At 56.3% G+C, this 8,269-nt stretch overlaps 1 long non-coding RNA gene across 1 annotated transcript; it reads right to left on the reverse strand.

Moving 5' to 3' along the window:
* Positions 1-788: 788 nt before the first annotated feature.
* On the reverse strand, positions 789-8,269 carry LOC144491318 (uncharacterized). The gene is made up of 4 exons (XR_013497428.1): positions 8,203-8,269; positions 4,822-4,980; positions 3,719-3,833; positions 789-1,338 (listed from the first exon to the last, which is right to left on the reverse strand). It is a non-coding gene; the product is annotated as an uncharacterized LOC144491318 (long non-coding RNA).

Here is an 8,269-nt window from a genome sequence, read left to right on the forward strand (position 1 = left end):
AGAGAGAGAGGGGGGCCAGAGGGAGAGAGAGAGGGGGGGCCAGAGGGAGAGAGAGAGGGGGGCCAGAGGGAGAGAGAGAGGGGGGCCAGAGGGAGAGAGAGGGGGGGGGCAGAGGGAGAGAGAGGGGGGGGGGGCCCAGAGGGAGAGAGAGGGGGGGGCCAGAGGGAGAGAGAGGGGGGCCAGAGGGAGAGAGAGGGGGCCAGAGGGGGAGAGAGAGGGGGGCCAGAGGGGGAGAGAGAGGGGGGGCCAGAGGGGGAGAGAGAGGGGGGCCAGAGGGGGAGAGAGAGGGGGGCCAGAGGGGGAGAGAGAGGGGGGCCAGAGGGGGAGAGAGAGGGGGGCCAGAGGGGGAGAGAGAGGGGGGGCCAGAGGGAGAGAGAGGGGCCAGAGGGAGAGAGAGGGGGGCCAGAGGGGAGAGAGAGGGGGGGCCAGAGGGAGAGAGAGGGGGGCCAGAGGGAGAGAGAGGGGGGCCAGAGGGAGAGAGAGGGGGGCAGAGAGAGAGAGAGGGGGCAGAGAGAGAGAGAGGGGGGCCAGAGGGAGAGAGAGGGGGGCCAGAGGGAGAGAGGGGGCAGAGGGAGCGGAGGCGGGGCAGAGGGAGAGAGAGGGAGCGGGGGAGAGGGAGCGGAGGCGGGGCAGATGGAGAGAGAGAGGGAGCGGGGCGGGGGTGCAGGTTGTGTGTGGGGTGTGGGGAAAGCTCTGTCTCCCCGTGACGGTGGGACAGACTCTGTGGTTGAGTTTCCCGCCCCAATAACGCGCTCACACACACACACGCCGCTCACTCACTTTCTCATCTCCTTCAAACCTGTTTTTAAAAAACACTTTTATTTCAATGTAAAAAAACGGGAGGCCGGAGTGTGGTTCGAGACTGTGCGAGGGGAGAGGGGGGGGGAGCGGTCTCTCCGCGCGAGGAGGGGGGAGATTCTGAGGGAGCGAGGGGGGCAAAACGTGATGCTCCCAAATCCGTCACTCCCTCCTCCTCCCGTCTCTCCGTCCCCTCCCTCGCTGGGCGTCCCCCCCGCCCCCCCCGCCGGACAGAACCTCCCCGTCCCTCCAGCCCCCTCCCTCGCTGTGCGACTCCGCACAGAACCGCTCCTCCCCCCCCCCCGAATACCGCCGCCATTTTGTACGCGGAACCGCATTATAAAACAGAGAAAGGCTTCTTCACTGAGGCATTCGTCAAGTGGAGAGAGGGAGGGAGGGAGGGAGGAGGGGGCAGCTGGAGGTACATTCCCCTTCCTCTCCCTCTCCTACCACCCTCCTCCCCCGTCTGTGTCCTCTGGATTAGTTTTTCAGCACTTGCGATTCTGGGCACTGCTCGGTATTGGAACGTCACAAAGGCACCTGTGGGCGAAGGAGGGACTTTATCACTCGCACCCTCATGTTACCCCCACTCCCCTCCCCTCCCCGTCCCTCGGCTGCGATCCCCTCACCGGTGTCGGTCGTAACGACTGACAGTCTCCCGAATATGGTCACAAATCTACCCCAACGACTGACAGTCTCCCGAATATGGTCACAACTCTACCCCAACGACTGACAGTCCCCCGAATATGGTCACAAATCCACCCCAACGACTGACAGTCTCCCGAATATGGTCACAAATCTACCCCCAACGACTGACAGTCCCCCGAATATGGTCACAAATCTACCCCAACGACTGACAGTCTCCCGGATATGGTCACAAATCCACCCCAACGACTGACAGTCTCCCGGATATGGTCACAAATCCACCCCAACGACTGACAGTCCCCCGAATATGGTCACAACTCTACCCCCAACGACTGACAGTCTCCCGGATATGGTCACAAATCCACCCCAACGACTGACAGTCCCCCGAATATGGTCACAAATCTACCCCCAGCGACTGACAGTCTCCCGAATATGGTCACAAATCCACCCCAACGACAGACAGTCCCCCGGATATGGTCACAAATCTACCCCAACGACTGACAGTCCCCCGAATATGGTCACAAATCTACCCCAACGACTGACAGTCCCCCGAATATGGTCACAAATCTACCCCAACGACTGACAGTCCCCCGAATATGGTCACGCATCTACCCCAACGACTGACAGTCCCCCGAATATGGTCGCGAATCTACCCCAACGACTGACAGTCTCCCGAATATGGTCACGCATCTACCCCAACGACTGACAGTCCCCCGAATATGGTCACAAATCCACTCCAACGACTGACAGTCTCCCGAATATGGTCACAAATCTACCCCAACGACTGACAGTCTCCTGAATATGGTCACGCATCTACCCCAACGACTGACAGTCTCCCGAATATGGTCACGCATCTACCCCAACGACTGAGCACAATTCTCTTTTCATTCCCGGGACGAGGGTGTCTCTGGCAGGATCCATCATTCATCGCCCGTCCCTAATTGACCCTGCCCTTGAGGAGGGAGGGGTGGGGGAGCGGCCATCTTGAATCCGCTGCGGCCCATATCGATGTAGGTACACCCACGGCGCTGTTAGGGAGGGAGTTCCAGGATTGTTATTGGACATCAGTCAGTCCCCGTGTGTGGTGTAGGTACACCCACGGCGCTGTTAGGGAGGGAGTTCCGGGATTGTTATTGGACATCAGTCAGTCCCCGTGTGTGGTGTAGGTACACCCACGGTGCTGTTAGGGAGGGAGTTCCGGGATTGTTATTGGACATCAGTCAGTCCCCGTGTGTGGTGTAGGTACACCCACGGTGCTGTTAGGGAGGGAGTTCCGGGATTGTTATTGGACATCAGTCTGTCCCCGTGCGTGGTGTAGGTACACCCACGGCGCTGTTAGGGAGGGAGTTCCGGGATTCCGACCCCAGCCACAGTGAAGGAACGGCCGATATGTTTCCAAGTCGGGGATGGTGTGAGGGGCTCGGAGGGGGGAACTTGCAGGCGGTGGGTGTTCCCCATGTGTCTGCTGCCCCCCCCCTTGTCCTTCTAGGTGGTAGAGGTGGTGGGTTTGGAAGGTGCTGTTGAAGGAGCCTTGGCGAGTCGCTGCGGGGCATCTTGTAGACGGTTCACACGGCTGCCGCTGTGCGTCGGGGGTGGAGGGAGTGAGTGTTTGTGGTTGGCGTGTCGATCGAGCGGGGGGGTGACGGGGGGGCTGCTTTGTCCTGGATGGTGTCGAGCTTTCCCGAGTGTTGTCGGGAGCCGCACTCATCCGGGCGAGTGGAGAGTTTCCCATCCCATCACTTGTGTCCTGTCGATGGTGGACAGGCTTTGGGGAGGTGGGAGTCAGGGGGTGGAGTTACTCTCCGCTGGATTCCCAGCCTCTGACCTGCTCTGGGAGCCACAGTATTTATACGGCTGGGTCCCGGTTCAATTTCTAATCAATGGTGACCCCCAGGATGTCGATAGTCGGGGAGGGGGATTCAGCGATGGTTACGCCATTGAATATCGAGGGGGAGATGGTTAGATTCTCTCTGGTTGGCGATGGGACTTGCCTGACACTTGTGTGTGTGGGGCACGAACGTTACTCCCCCCCTGTGAGCCTGAGCCTGGATATTGTCCAGTTCTTTGCTGCGTTTGGATCAGGGGCTGTTTCAGTCTCTGAGGAGCAGTGAATGGCGTTGGACATGGTGCAGAGATCAGCGGACATCCCCCCCAGTCTCTGACCGTACGATGGAAGGAAGGTGAGTGAGGAAGGTGACCCGACCTCTGACGCTGACACAGCTCCCTCTCTCTGGTCCCTTAACCTCTGCAGCTCGGGAGAGAGCTGGGATCTTACCTTCCTATGGCTGTTTTTGATGTTTCTTTGGCAGTAGCAGTTTCCGATAGGTCGGCATGAGCAGAACTTGAGAGAAGAAAATTACGTGACCAATAAAATAGACCGACTTGTAGACCTGGGACAGACAGGGGCGAGAGCACAAGGCAGGAGCGTTTAAACCACACTTTACACAGCTCTGTGCGGCGCTCCCTCAGCGCCGACCCTCCCACAGTGCGGCGCTCCCTCAGCATTGACCCTCCCACAGTGCGGCACTCCCTCAGCACCGACCCTCCCACAGTGCGGCACTCCCTCAGCACCGACCCTCCCACAGTGCGGCGCTCCCTCAGCACTGACCCTCCCACAGTGCGGCACTCCCTCAGCACTGACCCTCCCACAGTGCGGCGCTCCCTCAGCACTGACCCTCCCACAGTGCGGCGCTCCCTCAGCACTGACCCTCCCACAGTGCGGCGTTCCCTCAGCACTGACCCTCCCACAGTGCGGCACTCCCTCAGCACCGACCCTCCCACAGTGCGGCACTCCCTCAGCACTGACCCTCCCACAATGCGGTGCTCCCTCAGCACTGACCCTCCCACAGTGCGGCGCACCCTCAGCACCGACCCTCCCACAGTGCGGCGCCCCCTCAGCACTGACCCTCCCACAGTGCGGCGCTCCCTCAGCACTGACCCTCCCACAGTGCGGCGCTCCCTCAGCACTGACCCTCCCACAGTGCGGCGCTCCCTCAGCACCGACCCTCCCGCAGTGCGGCGCTCCCTCAGCGCCGACCCTCCCACAGTGCGGCGCTCCCTCAGCACCGACCCTCCCACAGTGCGGCGCTCCCTCAGCACCGACCCTCCCACAGTGCGGCGCTCCCTCAGCACCGACCCTCCCACAGTGCGGCGCTCCCTCAGCACTGACCCTCCCACAGTGCGGCGCTCCCTCAGCACTGACCCTCCCACAGTGCGGCGCTCCCTCAGCACCGACCCTCCCACAGTGCGGCGCTCCCTCAGCACTGACCCTCCCACAGTGCGGCGCTCCCTCAGCACTGACCCTCCCACAGTGCGGCGCTCCCTCAGCACTGACCCTCCCACAGTGCGGCGCTCCCTCAGCACTGATAGTGCCCTCACCTGCACCCACTTGTCCCAGGCGAAGAGGCAGAAAGGTACAAGGGGGTAGCCCATGAAGAGCCAGTGGAATGATTGTTGGAGGACGTAGAGGCAGGGTATCAGCTCGGTACGAGAGGTTAATCGGTGCAGAAAAGGACTGTCTTCCACCAGCTTGAGGACCTGGCAGAGAGAGAGAGAGAAGGCGGTAGATTTCACATCCAGATCCCTTTCACCTCAACTCAACCCCCCCCTCAACTGCGAGCCAGAATCATACAATCCCTACAGTGCAGGAGGCGGCCATTCGGCCCATTGAGTCTGCACCGAGCTCAATCCCACCCTATCTTCCTAACCCCATGCATTTACCCTGCTGGTCCCCCTGACACTAAGGGACAATTTAGCATGGCCAATCCACCTAACCTGTCCATCGTTGGACACTAAGGGACATTTTAGCATGGCCAATCCACCTAACCTACACATCTTTGGACACTAAGGGACAATTTAGCATAGCCAATCCCCCTAACCTACACATCTTTGGACACTAAGAGACAATTTAGCATAGCCAATCCACCCAACCTACACATCTTTGGACACTAAGGGACAATTTAGCATAGCCAATCCCCCTAACCTACACATCTTTGGACACTAAGGGACAATTTAGCATGGCCAATCCACCCAACCTACACATCTTTGGACACTAAGGGACAATTTAGCATGGCCAATCCACCCTAACCTACACATCTTTGGACACTAAGGGACAATTTAGCATGGCCAATCCACCTAACCTACACATCTTTGGATACTAAGGGACAATTTAGCATGGCCAATCCACCTAACCTACACATCTTTGGACACTAAGGGACAATTTAGCATGACCAATCCACCTAACCTGTCCATCGTTGGACACTAAGGGACATTTTAGCATGGCCAATCCACCCAACCTACACATCTTTGGACACTAAGGGGCAATTTAGCATGGCCAATCCACCTAACCTACACATCTTTGGACACTAAGGGACAATTTAGCATGGCCAATCCACCTAACCGACACATCTTTGGACACTAAGGGACAATTTAGCATGGCCAATCCACCCTAACCTGCACATCTTTGGACACTAAGGGACAATTTAGCATGGCCAATCCACCTAACCTACACATCTTTGGATACTAAGGGACAATTTAGCATGGCCAATCCACCTAACCCGCACATCTTTGGACACTAAGGGGCAATTTAGCATGGCCAATCCACCTAACCTACACATCTTTGGACACTAAGGGACAATTTAGCATGGCCAATCCACCTAACCTACACATCTTTGGATACTAAGGGACAATTTAGCATGGCCAATCCACCTAACCCGCACATCTTTGGATACTAAGGGACAATTTAGCATGGCCAATCCACCTAACCCGCACATCTTTGGACACTAAGGGACAATTTAGCATGGCCAATCCACCTAACCTACACATCATTGGACACTAAGGGGCAATTTAGCATGGCCAATCCACCTAACCTACACATCTTTGGACACTAAGGGACAATTTAGCATGGCCAATCCCCCTAACCTGCACATCATTGGACACTAAGGAACAATTTAGCATGGCCAATCCATCTAACCTACACATCTTTGGACACTAAGGGACAATTTAGCATGGCCAATCCACCTAACCTACACATCTTTGGACTATGGAGCACCCAGAGAAAACCCACGCAGACACAGGGAGAACAAAGAAAATTACAGCACAGGAACATGAGTCTTAAAACTCACTACCGTATCCGCTTCCGCTCCCTCCCCCGACAGCGAGTTCCAGGCACCCACCACCCTTCGTGTAAAAAATCTGCCTCGTACATCTCCTTTAAACCTTGCCCCTCGCACCTTAAACCTGTGCCCCCTAGTAATTGACTCTTCCACCCTGGGGGGAAAAAGCTTCTGACTATCCACTCTGTCCATGCCCCTCATAATCTTGTAGACTTCTATCAGGTCTCCCCTCAACCTCCGTCGTTCCAGTGAGAACAAACCAAGTTTCTCCAACCTCTCCTCACAGCTAATGCCCTCCATACCAGGCAACATCCTGGTAAATCTTTTCTGTACCCTCTCCAAAGACTCCACATCCTTCTGGTAGTGTGGCGACCAGAATTGAAGACTATATTCCAAGTGCGGCCTAACTAAGGTTCTATAAAGCTGCAACATGACTTGCCAATTTTTAAACTCAATACCCCGGCCGATGAAGGCAAGCATGCCGTATGCCTTCTTGACTACCTTCTCCACCTGCGTTGCCACTTTCAGTGACCTGTGTACCTGTACACCCAGATCCCTCTGCCTATCAATACTCTTCAGTGTTCTGCCATTTACTGTATATTTCCTATCTGTATTAGACCTTCCAAAATGCATTACCTCACATTCGTCCGGATTAAACTCCATCTGCCATCTCTCCGCCCAAGTCTCCAACTGATCTATATCCTGCTGTATCCTCTGATGGTCCTCATCGCTATCCGCAAATCCACCAACCTTTGTGCCCAATCCCATCGCGCAAACCAGCCTCCCATCCATTGACTCCGTCTACACTTCCCGCTGCCTCGGGGGGAAAAGCAGCCGGCATAATCAAGGACCCCACCCCCACGCACCCCGGACATTCTCTCTTCCACCTTCTTCCATCGGGAGAAAGATACAAAAGTCTGAGGTCACGTACCGACCGACTCAAGAACAGCTTCTTCCCTGCTGCTGCTGTCAGACTTTTGAATGGACCGACCTCGCATTCAGTTGATCTTTCTCTCCACCCCGAGCTGTGACTGTGACACTACATTCTGCACCCTCTTCTTTCCTTCTCTATGAACGGTATGCTTTGTCTGTACAGCGCGCGAGAAACAATACTTTTCACTGTCTCCCAGTGACAATAATAAATCAAATCAAAGTAGATAACCTCACATTTATCCACATTATAGTGCATCAGCCACGCATTCACCCACACACACAGCCTGTCCAAATTGTCTGGGAGGTGGACAGTTCAGATGCAGGGGAAGCAGAATAATAACTCATGTCGAGTTTGCTTAGGATGAGCGAACGGACTTTAAGGTTATTTATTAGTGTCACAAGTCGACTCACATTAACGCTGCAATGAAGTTACTGCGAGAATCCCCCTAGTCGCCCACACTCCTGTTCGGGTTACACTGAGGGAGAATTTAGCACGGCCCAATGCACCCTAACCAGCACGGTCTTTCAGACTGTGGGAGGAAACCTGGAGGAAACCCACGCAGACACGGGGAGAATGTGCGGACTCCGCACAGACGGTGACCCGAGCCCGGGAATCGAACCCGGGTTCCCCGGCGCTGTGAGGGAGCAGCGCTAACCCGCTGTGCCACCCCTGGCCTCTCAGTCCCCAGCCCCCCCCCTGGCGAGTCCTGACCTGGTTCTCATGGTAAACGATGATGAACTCCATAAAAAAAACACATGAAGTATCCGGAGTGGTGGCC

The sequence above is a fragment of the Mustelus asterias genome, unplaced genomic scaffold, assembly GCF_964213995.1.
Source record: "Mustelus asterias unplaced genomic scaffold, sMusAst1.hap1.1 HAP1_SCAFFOLD_5014, whole genome shotgun sequence".
Lineage (NCBI taxonomy): Eukaryota > Metazoa > Chordata > Chondrichthyes > Carcharhiniformes > Triakidae > Mustelus > Mustelus asterias.